The sequence below is a fragment of the Coregonus clupeaformis genome, unplaced genomic scaffold (genome assembly GCF_020615455.1).
Source record: "Coregonus clupeaformis isolate EN_2021a unplaced genomic scaffold, ASM2061545v1 scaf0017, whole genome shotgun sequence".
NCBI classification, from domain to species: domain Eukaryota; kingdom Metazoa; phylum Chordata; class Actinopteri; order Salmoniformes; family Salmonidae; genus Coregonus; species Coregonus clupeaformis.
Window position 1 is genome coordinate 259,718 of NW_025533472.1, and position 13,124 is coordinate 272,841.

Below are 13,124 nucleotides of genomic sequence, written 5' to 3' on the forward strand. Positions count from 1 at the left end.
TAATAATAATTTATAATCCAATAACCATTTTAATAATAATTTATAATCCAAGAACCATGTTAATTATAATTTATAATCCAATAACCATGTTAATAATAATTTATAATCCAAGAACCATGTTAATAATAATTTATAATCCCACCTTTCTCTGTTTGTTATTGTTTCTCTTCATTCGGGCCCGATACTATTATTATTAATAATAATACTAATAATACTCTTCTGAAACCTAGAATGTCTTAGAAATCAAAACATATATGGGCTGCATGATGCATCAGAAGAGATTACTCAACAGTCTTGTGGAAATTGACTGCGGTCATGACTGATGACTGATGACTGATGACTGATGACTTATGACTGATGACTGATGACTGATGACTGATGACTGATGACTGATGACTGATGACTGATGACTGCGGTCATGACTGATGGTCTGATGACTGATGACTGATGACTGATGACTGATGACTGATGACTGATGACTGCGGTCATGACTGATGACTGCCGGTGTGGCAGTGATACAGTCACCGCAACAGCCCTATGAAGGTCCAAAACATTGTTAAGCTACCCCAGTATCCCCTTCATCATTTTGGATTGCAAAACTAAAGAGAAACACCAGACAATACACAGAGACAGCAACTGAAGAATAGGATATGATGGAGAGAGACACCAGACAAGACAAAGAGACAGCAACAGAAGAATATTATATGATGGAGAGAGACACCAGACAAGACACAGAGACAGCAACAGAAGAATAGGATGTGATGGAGAGAGACACCAGACAAGACACAGAGACAGCAACAGAAGAATAGGATATGATGGAGAGAGACACCAGACAAGACACAGAAACAGCAACAGAAGAATATGATATGATGGAGAGAGACACCAAACAAGACACAGAGACAGCAACAGAATATGATATGATGGAGAGAGACACCAGACAAGACACAGAGACAGCAACAGAAGGATAGGATATGATGGAGAGAGACACCAGACAAGACACAGGGACAGCAACTGAAGAATAGGATATGATGGAGAGAGACACCAGACAAGACACAGAGACAGCAACAGAAGAATATGATATGTAATCCTTCTACAGCCCCTTCCCCCCTAAAAACATAAAAAAATACATATTGTAAAGTGGTTATCCCACTGGCTATAGGGTGAATGCACCAATTTGTAAGTCGCTCTGGATAAGAGCGTCTGCTAAATGACGTAAATGTAAAACACAGTAGACTGTATCACATAACGCTGCTATATGGATTCTAATTACTACACTGTGTGTATGTGTGTGTGTGTGAGAGAGAGAGAGATAGAGAGAGAGAGAGAGAGAGAGAGAGAGAGAGAGAGAGAGAGAGAGAGAGAGAGAGAGAGAGAGAGAGAGAGAGAGAGAGAGAGAGTTTCCCTCAGATTACAGCGATCCACAAAGAATTCGAAAACAAACCCAATTTTGATAAACTCCCTTATCTACTGGGTGAAAAACCACAGTGTGCCATCACAGCTGCAAGATTTGTGACCTGTTGCCACAAGAAAAGGGCAACCAGTGAAGAACAAACACCATTGTAAATACAACCCATATTTATGTTTATTTATTTTCCCATTTGTACTTTAACTATTTGCACATTGTTACAACACTGTGTATATATACATAATATGACATTTGAAATGTCTTTTTTCTTTTGAAACTTCTGAGTGTAATGTTTACTGATAATATTTATTGTTTATTTCACTTTTGTTTACTATCTACTTCACTTGCTTTGGCAATGTTAACACATGTTTCCCATGCCAATAAAGCCCTTAAATTGAATTGAATTGAATTGAAATTGAATTGAAATTGAAGAGAGAGAGAGAGAGAGAGAGAGAGAGAGAGAGCGAGAGAGAGAGAGAGAGAGAGAGAGAGAGAGAGAGAGAGAGAGAGAGAGAGAGAGAGAGAGAGAGAGAGAGAGAGAGAGAGAGAGAGAGAGTTTAGGTACTGTGGGTTTCTTTAATCAGTTTGGCTCATTGGACAGGTCAGAGTCTATATTTGAAGTTCTTGAGTGGTTTTTGGCAATACACTAGTGATGTATTCATGGATTTAGATGTTGAAATTCCTTCCCGGACCCTCCTACTGGCTGTGAGCTAAGCCACCAATGTCTTCAAATCTTAGGGTAGAGAGGAGCTGATACCCCTGGGGAGAGAGGAGCTGTTACCCCTGGGGAGAGAGGAGCTGATACCCCTGGGGAGAGAGGAGCTGTTACCCCTGGGGAGAGAGGAGCTGATACCCCTGGGGAGAGAGGAGCTGTTACCCCTGGGGAGAGAGGGGCTGTTACCCCTGGGGAGAGATGAGCTGCTACCCCTGGGGAGAGAGGAGCTGATACCCCTGGGGAGAGAGGAGCTGTTACCCCTGGGGAGAGATGAGCTGCTACCCCTGGGGAGAGAGGAACTGATACCCCTGGGGAGAGAGGAGCTGGTACCCCTGGGGAGAGAGGAGCTGCTACCCCTGGGGAGAGAGGAGCTGTTACCCCTGGGGAGAGAGGAGATGTTACCCCTGGGGAGAGAGGAGCAGCAACGAAGAGAGACATGCAACCCTGCTCGGGAAGAGCTTAACAATTGGTGATTGTTGGGGCATGTTTGGCAGGAGCTTCAGTGATGAAGACTGCTGAACTTGCTGATGTTTCGCAATATGCCATGGCCGTCTCAGTAACCAGGTCTCAACCCAATTGAAGACAACCGTCAACAAAACACTAAATTATGGAATTTCTTGTGGAAGAAGGATGTCACATCCCTCCAATAGAGTTCCAGACACTTTGATTTTCTTATTTTTTATTTTTTCAACCTTGACAATAAACATTTTAATGAACCACAAACACTTGATGTTTAGGGATGGCACACACATAGGGAGACAGTTTGCGTTCCTTCTCACATATGCACCTAGGAAGATGCAGTGTTTCTCAACCTGTCATTTTACATAATGTTGCAAGACACATACCATCAAATTAATCCATAGACTTTTGTCCATATTTACAGAAGGCTGTCATTTCACAAATTGTTCCTATATTGAAAGGACATAGGGAAAATAAAGTCAAACATTTCAATACAAAATAATAAAAACAATCACAGCATTACTCAGTCTTGATGTATTTTAACCATATTAACCAGTTTAATCAAATTGTTTTCATTTGGAACACTAAATCAGAACTACATTTGGAGTTCCAGACACTTGTAGAATGTATGCCAAGGCACATTGTAAGAGCTATAAAGAGACAGGGAGTGGGAGAGAGAACAGGTAGAACCTGATATGGAAATGAGCAGAACAAACTAAAGGAACTTTCCACCACCGAATGATCATTCCAGACTCTACTTCTATTGAGAGACATATAAAAGGTAAGACGACGATTGTTATGTGTATTAATATAGTTGATGATATTGTTATGTGTATTAATATAGTTGATGATATTGTTATGTGTATTAATATAGTTGATGATATTGTTATGTGTATTAATATAGTTGATGATATTGTTATGTGTATTCATATAGTTGATGATATTGTTATGTGTATTAATATAGTTGATGATATTGTTATGTGTATTAATATAGTTGATGATATTGTTATGTGTATTCATATAGTTGATTATAGTGTTATGTGTATTAATATAGTTGATGATATTGTTATGTGTATTCATATAGTTGATGATATTGTTATGTGTATTCATATAGTTGATGATATGTTTTGTGGACAGTGTTATAATAGGCCTACTCTCCTTAAAATGTTTTGGATATAAATTAGATGCGTGGGGTGAATTCGTTCTGTTTCCATCTGTGTGCCCCAGGGTGATCGCTCCTACACTATCTAGAATCTAAAAGGGTTCTTTGGCTGTCCCCATAGGAGAACCCTTTGTAGAACCCTTTTTGGTCCTAGGTAGAACCCTTTTCGGTTCCATGAAGAATCCTTTCCACAGAGGGTTCTACATGGAAGCCAGAAGGGTTTTACCTGGAACCCAAAAGTGTTCTCCTGTGGGGACAGCCAGAGGACCCTTTTGGAACTCTTTTTTCTAAGAGTGTACTGTATCATAGGTCTATAGACTTGTCTTCTCAAAACAGGCTTAAAACACAACAAGCAACAACATTTTCTCTTTCTAATCTACTGTTAACTATTTTCACTCAGGAAGGTATGTTGTGTGAAAGAGAGACAAATAAATACTGTGGAAAGACTAACAACAACTTACACTTCCTCAAAACAGGTTGTGTGTGTTCATTAGTGCCCACCGTAGCAAAACGTTTGGCAACAGAAACCGTTTAGGTCACGTTGTACAGCGTTTGGAGTAAACTGTTTATGCAACATTTTAAAACTGTTGGCTGCTGAGTAAACTAATGAATACGACCCAGGTAGTAGCCTACAACTCGGCTGTTGATGGCTGCCTGATGCTGAAACCTGAACTTAGCCTGAGGGGTGGACTATGATGCAAGCTAGATATACTGGTTTTCTAAAGTTAGCTTCAGTTAGCTTCACATTCCAGCTCAGGCCCATCCATTAGAATATACAGAGCGCTAGTCATCACGAAGGTGCTCTCTCAGCAGAACGGAAAATATATAATGACTTGACAGTTTAATCATACAAAATGGCGCTAACTGGACGTGGACAAGTCAAATTCAATCAGTGGAGGTTAATGAGGGGAGACGGCTCATATTAATGATACCATTCCACCTATTCCGCTCCAGCCATTACCACAAGCCCGTCCTCCCCAATTAAGGTGCCACCAACCTCCTGTGAATTCATACATCAATATTCATTCGTCATAGTTCTACATTTCACATTTCGTATGATATATGTAATTGTATCATAGTTCTACTATAGTGTAGCGATCTGTGCATCTTCCGGCGTGAGTTTACTGTGAACACTGAGGCTGTACCCACTTTAAGTTACAGTTTTAACAGAGACCAAGTAGGCTATTTGATCATAATATAAAAAAGGCCTCCAATAACATTTAACATGGAAATAGCTGTTCTATCATTCAGCCTACAGTAGCAGCCAATGTGTGGTGTTCAATGTAAGCCTACATTCCATGAGACATTCCAAAAAACATGCAGAGCTTGACATAAACCTGTTTATCTACTTGTCCTTCACACAAGGAGGAGGTGACTGAAAATGTTGTTGTGTTTGATGCAAGAAACCACTTTACTAAATAAAATGCATCATTATTCTCATGTACTATGATGCAATTCCAACCAAGTAACCCAATTGGCGCCAATGGCGCGATGCGTAGGTTGTTTGCCTTTTTACAAGTGCAACCTGGGTTCACTTCCCTGCCCCGCTGTTTGCTACATTGGTGTCAGAAGTAGTATGGTGTCTGTGAGGCCATCAGATTGCACGGCCCGGATGTATGAGGGGTCTGAGTAGTCGAAGCACGGGACTTGCTTTTATAGGGGGCAGTGTGAGACAGGTTACAATTCCCATCGCAGCAATAGGGTTAACCTAGTTTTGGCCAGCGACCTGGGTTCACTGCCCTGCCCCGCTGTTTGCTACAATATTAATATCACAGGCTACCCGACGTCCGTTGAACAAAGAGACACAACAATATGAGTGAAAGGATTTTAGGATAATATCAGTAAGTGTTGATTTAAAGTTGTCTTCTGGGTTCAGCCTTCTAGCTGCCTTTATCAATTGGGTGAAATATAACAAATGACATGGTCTCAAAGTTTGGAGATAACCAGTCCCAGTTTAAATCGCCCATGATTTCCATTTCATTATTTCCCCAGAGCAGCAAGGGAATCTAGAGACTCAACCTTTGCAGAATCAGAATCACCTTTATTCGCCAAGTACATTTGCATGTACATATGTAGGATCTTAATTTGAGCCAGTTTGCTACAGCAGGAAAATGTTCCTGCAGCAAAAGGAAATGTGAATTATAATTAATGGACATTTTTGTAGCGGTTGATACATTTTTAGTAAGGGAAACTCAAGTCTGCCATTTCTAAGTGGAAATTACAAACTTCAGAAGCCTTTTAAAACCTCAAATACACTACAAGTTTTAAATTTACTGTGTTGAGGGAAAGTTATTCTGCAGTGGGGGTGATCAAATTAAGATCCTACATCTGTACACATAATTCTACATGGTGATTTTTTACATTTTAGTCATTTAGCAGACGCTCTTATCCAGAGCGACTTACATTGCGAGCGCATACATTTTTATTTTTTATACTGGAATCGAAATCACAACCCTGGCGTTGCAAGTGCCATGCTCTACCAACTGAGCTACATCCCTGCCGGCCATTCCCATAATAATTGAAATGTCCTGTTGCTGCAGGATTATTTTCCTGCTGTAGCAAACTGGCTCAAATTAAGATCCTACATCTGTAGCAATACACCTCTCTTTGATGTACATGGCTATATCAGGATTGACTTTTGACCATTTGACATCTTTTATTTACTGTTGTTTAGGCTGGTTGAATGAGTTGCCTATAAAAGCTACTTCATCTGCAAGAGAACAGGCGGCTGCACCAGCGACTGTAAGAAGTTATGTGATTTCCTCATATGAACGTGAAAGTAAGTGTGTAGCCTACGCTGTTACACAATGGCTGTTGAAACTGTGGCACGTATTTCTCGGTAACATTAGAAGTCGGATGAATGTGTTGATATGTAGGAAAGACGGGCAGACTCTCGTAGGTCTAGGCTAAACTACAAACTATTATAAGGTTAGGTCGACGTCAGACATTCAATAGTCAGAGAAGGTTTGAGCTATGATCACAGAGAGTCCCAACAGCAGAGTCCCAACAGCAGAGTCCCGACAGCAGAGTCCCAACAGCAGAGTCCCAACAGCAGAGTCCCAACAGCAGAGTCCCAACAGCAGAGTCCCAACAGCAGAGTCCCAACAGCAGAGTCCCAACAGCTGTCCTATCATTTCTCTTCATTATTTCTCTTCATATGACAAGGATTAAAAAGGATTTGTCTGTAGATTGTCGACTTGATTCATGATGATGACTGCTGGCTAAGATTTTGAAAGTATGATGTTGACATGATCAGTTCAATCAAAGCTACTGTAGATATAATGTGATTTGACGTCATTTTATCTGTGACTCTGTGGCAGCACCCAGGGGGCTTGAATTTTCTAGCTCTACCCTTAGACTTGGCAGTGACGTAGTGTCCCCATGAGTGACAGAACACTGAGCCAATCACGGTGCAGCGCTCCGTATTTTCTTCTGGCTTGCCCCACCACCACAGAAAGCACTGAGCTAGGCTGAAACAACTGCATTTTGGAGCTGCCTTACTCAAGAAAACAAAAAAGAGACCATGTTTGTATGCGGCTTTATTAACTCAATGATATAAATATTTTTTTGTATTTTTTGCAAACTGATATGTGACACGTATTAATGCCAAAATAACATGCAAAACAGGAAAGGCCACCTGCCCTGAATGACGGGTCGCTGGTTGAGAGAATGCCAAGAGTGTGCAAAGCTGTCATCAAGGCAAAGGGTGGCTATTTGAAGAATCTCAAATATAAAATATATTTTGATTTGTTTAACACTTTTTTGGTTACTACATGATTCCATATGTGTCATTTCATAGTTTTGATGTCTTCACTATTATTCTACAATGTAGAAAATAGTAAAAATAAAGAAAAACCCTTGAATGAGTAGGTGGTCTAAAACTTTTGACCGATAGTGTATATATTTTTTTTACATTGTTAGCAAACTGATATGTGACATGTTTTAATGCCACAATAACATGCAAAACAGGAAAGGCCACCTGCCCTGAATGACGGGACGCCACTGGCTGAGGTATAGACCTTGATCTGCTTTACACAACAACAAAAAAAACTGTTATACATTATAACCTAGCCTACTTTAAATAATATAAAATCTCTTAATTGTTGCAAAAAACCTTTCTGTATAGATCACTGATCCCCCCCAGATCAATCAAGCCTGTTTTAGCCCTTCTGTCTACATTCTCAGATACGTTTAGAAAAGAACAGATTCAAAAATAATAAATGGCCGACTTTTAATGAATACAAATAAGGGTGTGACATGGCCATGGCGAAGAGATGTCACAACTACATATTCATGTGATTGTATTAAATCACCTGACTGTTTCGATATGTCTGTTAGTAAATGTTGTGTAAGAGATAATTAATAAATTATAACAATTCACATTCAAGAATTACTGTGTTAACTACAACCAACATGTTGGATCTCTGTTTAGGGGTCAGTGGTCTAAAATGAGTCTCTCTGGGGAGAGAGAGGAGGGGGGCCCTGCCTCTAAAATGAGTCTCTCTGGGGAAGAGAGAGGAGGGGGTCCTGCCTCTAAAATGAGTCTCTCTGGGGAACATGACACCAAAGCTAAGAGGTGAGATGACAATTTTGTTTAAGAATTATTAAGAGTTTATTTCCTAAATGCTATTTCACAATTTTTCACATGTGTTTTTTAGTCAGAAATGGTTGCTTATGGGTACCTTCAATATTACTGTTCTCAGATGTTTAATTAATAGATTTTAAATGTATATCATTATTATTATTATTATTATTGCAAAACGCTATATATCCATTGTTTAGCTGAAATTGAATGTTCGTATCCTGTATATTTGACTGTATTATCTGGTTGTCTCACCTAGCTATCTTAAGAAGAATGCACTTACTGTAAATCGCTCTGGGTAAGAGCATCTGCTAAAGCATCTGCTAAACTGCCCTGAATGACAGGTCGCCACTGCTCCAAAGCAATTACATGTGGTACAGAAACCACTGACTCGCTGCATGTTTCTATTATCAAGACACCTGCTGGTACCTCTTAACTGGTTAGGACAGCTCATGAGGTGTCCTAAATATCTGCCAACTAGGTGGGACACTTATGAATAAAGAGGCTTCATGCATAGCTTTAATTTATACCCATAAGAGTAGGACTAAAATGGCTTTATTCTCAGCACTTATACGACACATTTTCTACTCTGAGACGCTTTTTGGATATGGGCCCAGATCTCAAAATATTGTAACGAGCCAGTATTAAATGAGTCTGTCTGGGGAGAGAGAGGACCAATTTTTCTACTCTGAGACGCTTTTTGGATACGTGCCCAGATCTCAAAATCTTGTTTTAAAAAACGATTTTCTTTTGTTTGACATAATAAATAAAATAATATTACTAATGTACCCGACTTTAAAGACTGGGTGTAGTTTATTATGTGGCACTGCTCATGTCCGCGTTCTGGAACTGTCCGCGTCCCCGTACAGAACTGTCCGCGTCCACGTACGGTTTGGCGCCAAGCATATTGTCCAGTTACGCGCAGAGTGGGCTGAGGTGATGTTGGGGAATAACGACGGAGTTCGTTACAGTGTTGAGACGCCGAAGTTTATTGTTCAATTAGCTTTTTTTGCGTAATGGTCAGTGACAGTATGAGTGTAGCCAGATCCTTTTCAGTCGCTATCCTTGTTTCATCTTGTGGTTCACCGGATTCGTCATCATCCTCGAGGGACAGACGAACGACCTGCTAGTTAGCCAAGCTAGTCGGTACAGCTAGCTAAGCTAGCTACTCTACCAGCAGCATCCTAGTTATCCTAGCTACCACTACATCAACACCGGCTGCCTGCATTTCTTGTGGACCGATGGAGCTCCCGGGTTGTTTCTTCCACCTGTTAAATACCGTGGAGGGCTTCTCCCTCTCTCGTTGACGGATGCTGGCTACCTACCATCCCTCTGTCCGGTTCTCCTCTCTTCACTAGATGGACGGTAACTTTAGTGTTTAACCCCTCTGTGTCCAAGGACTGAACTTTTGAATATTATTTTCGGGGCGCCTCAAGTGACATTTTTTACAACGTTTATTTCTGATAAAATTAGTTCATTGCATCCACCATGGAGCCCAGTTTCATAATATTACCTTCTGTCCCTGGTTATGAAGTAATCTCGAAACAACAGGCCTTATGTTTGGGCATTTTTCACCCTACCAGCTCCTATTAGTTCTATTGAGCTCCGTGACACCGACTCGCCTTCAGAACGTTCTATTCCCAGCCCATTGTTCTGCGTCACAATGCCAGCTTCACTATTGTTATCAATGAGACCTGCCTGCATTATCCCTGTAGGTTTACCTCAGGTAACTTATTATTAACAAGGTTACAGCTACTTGGTGAGCGTTAACCCTGTAGGTTTACCTCAGGTAACTTATTATTAACAAGGTTACAGCTACTTGGTGAGCGTTAAACCTGTAGGTTTACCTCAGGTAACTTATTATTAACAAGGTTATGGCTACTTGGTGAGCGTTAACCCTGTAGGTTTACCTCAGGTAACTTATTATTAACAAGGTTAATGCTACTTGGTGAGCGTTAACCCTGTAGGTTTACCTCAGGTAACTGATTATTACCAAGGTTACAGCTACTTGGTGACCGTTAACCCTGTAGGTTTACCTCAGGTAACTTATTATTAACAAGGTTATGGCTACTTGGTGAGCGTTAACCCTGTAGATTTACCTCAGGTAACTTATTATTAACAAGGTTACAGCTACTTGGTGAGCGTTAACCCTGTAGGTTTACCTCAGGTAACTTATTATTAACAAGGTTATGGCTACTTGGTGAGCGTTAACCCTGTAGGTTTACCTCAGGTAACTTATTATTAACAAGGTTACAGCTACTTGGTGAGCGTTAACCCTGTAGGTTTACCTCAGGTAACTTATTTTTAACAAGGTTACAGCTACTTGGTGAGCGTTAACCCTGTAGGTTTACCTCAGGTAACTTATTATTAACAAGGTTACGGCTACTTGGTGAGCGCTAACCCTGTAGGTTTACCTCAGGTAACTTATTATTACCAAGGTTACTGCTACTTGGTGAGCGTTAACCCTGTAGGTTTACCTCAGGTAACTTATTATTACCAAGGTTACAGGTTTACCTCAGGTAACTTATTATTACCAAGGTTACAGCTACTTGGTGAGCGTTAACCCTGTAGGTTTACCTCAGGTAACTTATTATTACCAAGGTTACGGCTACTTGGTGAGCGTTAACCCTGTAGGTTTACCTCAGGTAACTTATTTTTAACAAGGTTACGGCTACTTGGTGAGCGTTAACCCTGTAGGTTTACCTCAGGTAACTTATTATTACCAAGGTTATGGCTACTTGGTGAGCGTTAACCCTGTAGGTTTACCTCAGGTAACTTATTATTAACAAGGTTACGGCTACTTGATGAGCGTTAACCCTGTAGGTTTACCTCAGGTAACTTATTATTAACAAGGTTACGGCTACTTGGTGAGCGTTAACCCTGTAGGTTTACCTCAGGTAACTTATTATTAACAAGGTTACGGCTACTTGATGAGCGTTAACCCTGTAGGTTTACCTCAGGTAACTTATTATTAACAAGGTTACGGCTACTTGGTGAGCGCGCGCACTGTTCACCTGAGTACATGTTGTGGTCACCTATAGTGAGGTGAGACACAGTTTTAGAGGCGATGGCTGGCGGATAGCCATCAAACATTAAAACATTTCTGGTCATGGTTAACCATATTTGTTTTAAGAAAAAAGTGTACAATCTAAACAAAACGCAAGTCCCTGTCCTCTTTTTCAAGATGTGGCCAATTTAAACAGCCAAAAGACATTTATTTATTAAGAAATAAAAAAAATTTGGACGACTTGTTGTTTCTAAATGGCTGCTGGGTAATTTGATATGCATCTAAATCTTCGTTCATAGGCATCAAATTGAGCGAATGCTGCGCAGGTTCACTGAGTTGCAAACCAAATGGGTATAATGGGGTGATTGTTGTCTAATCGGGTGGTCTAGCTAATGGATTTGTAGATCAGACGCAGTTGCTACCTCAGATTATGAGCCTAAGCCTAGCAAGTGTCATGAAGTGTCAGGTCTCCTGCAGTGGTCTAAGGCCACTAGAGATCCTGGTTCGAATCCAGACTGTTGTAGCCGGCCGCGACCGGGAGACCAGTGACTAAAAATATATATAAATGTAATGAATGAGTTATGTAGTACCCACATACGGCCACAAGGAGGAGCAAGAGTGCCATAAACACATACTGTTTTTTGCCATATAACCCTAAACCTAACAATCAATCAAATGTATTTATAAAGCTCTTTTACACCAGCAGATGTCACAAAGTGCTATACAGAAACTCTTACCCTACTTATAACCTATTTTAGCCGTAACCCTAACCCCCTAATTCTAGGGTAGGGGAGCCTAGAACACTTTTATAAACTATTTTAGTAATAATGTTATCTTAGTAAATACAATTATAGTATTAAATAGCGTTTGGATTATTTTGTTGTTATTTTATTATATATATATTATTGCAAGGCAGAACACTAATTTTATTTTTCAAATGTGGTTTCAACTGGGTGACCTAGTAACCTCTATGTGAAAGTCCAGAAATTGGCGTGGGACAGGTGGGTCAGGTTTGAGACTGATCTAAGGAATTAACAAGAAAAATACACTTTATTTCTCAGCTGCCTCACCAAGACTATATGTCCAATGATTTTCTAAAATGGTCACGCATTACTTTAGTTAGCTATATATCTCGTATTAGGCCTTTGATGCTTTTGGAAGAGCATCAAAATAGTGACTCTAGCAGGTGTTGAACCCCGGGTAAATAATCACTAGTCAGATGCGGTAACTTCAACCCTAGAATACATGTATTATAGAAAATGATCTTAATATCTGATATTGGGAGTAAATAACCTCGGAATAGAAAAGACAAGAGCGCATCTTCCAGCCCGCCAATAAATTACATCAAATCAAATCAAATGTTATTTGTCACATACACGTGTTTAGCAGATGTCATAGCGGGTGTAGCGAAATGCTTGTGTTCTAGCTCCGACAGTGCAGGAATATCTAACAAGTAATATCTAACAATTTCAAAACATATACCCAATACACACAAAACTAGTAAGGAATGGAACTTAAGAATATATACATACAGTGGGGAGAACAAGTATTTGATATACTGCCGATTTTGCAGGTTTTCCTACTTACAAAGCATGTAGAGGTCTGTCATTTTTATCATAGGTACACTTCAACTGTGAGAGACGGAATCTAAAAAAAAATCCAGAAAATCACATTGTATGATTTTTAAGTAATTAATTTGCATTTTATTGCATGACATAAGTATTTGATACATCAGAAAAGCAGAACTTAATATTTGGTACAGAAACCTTTGTTTGCAATTACAGAGATCATACG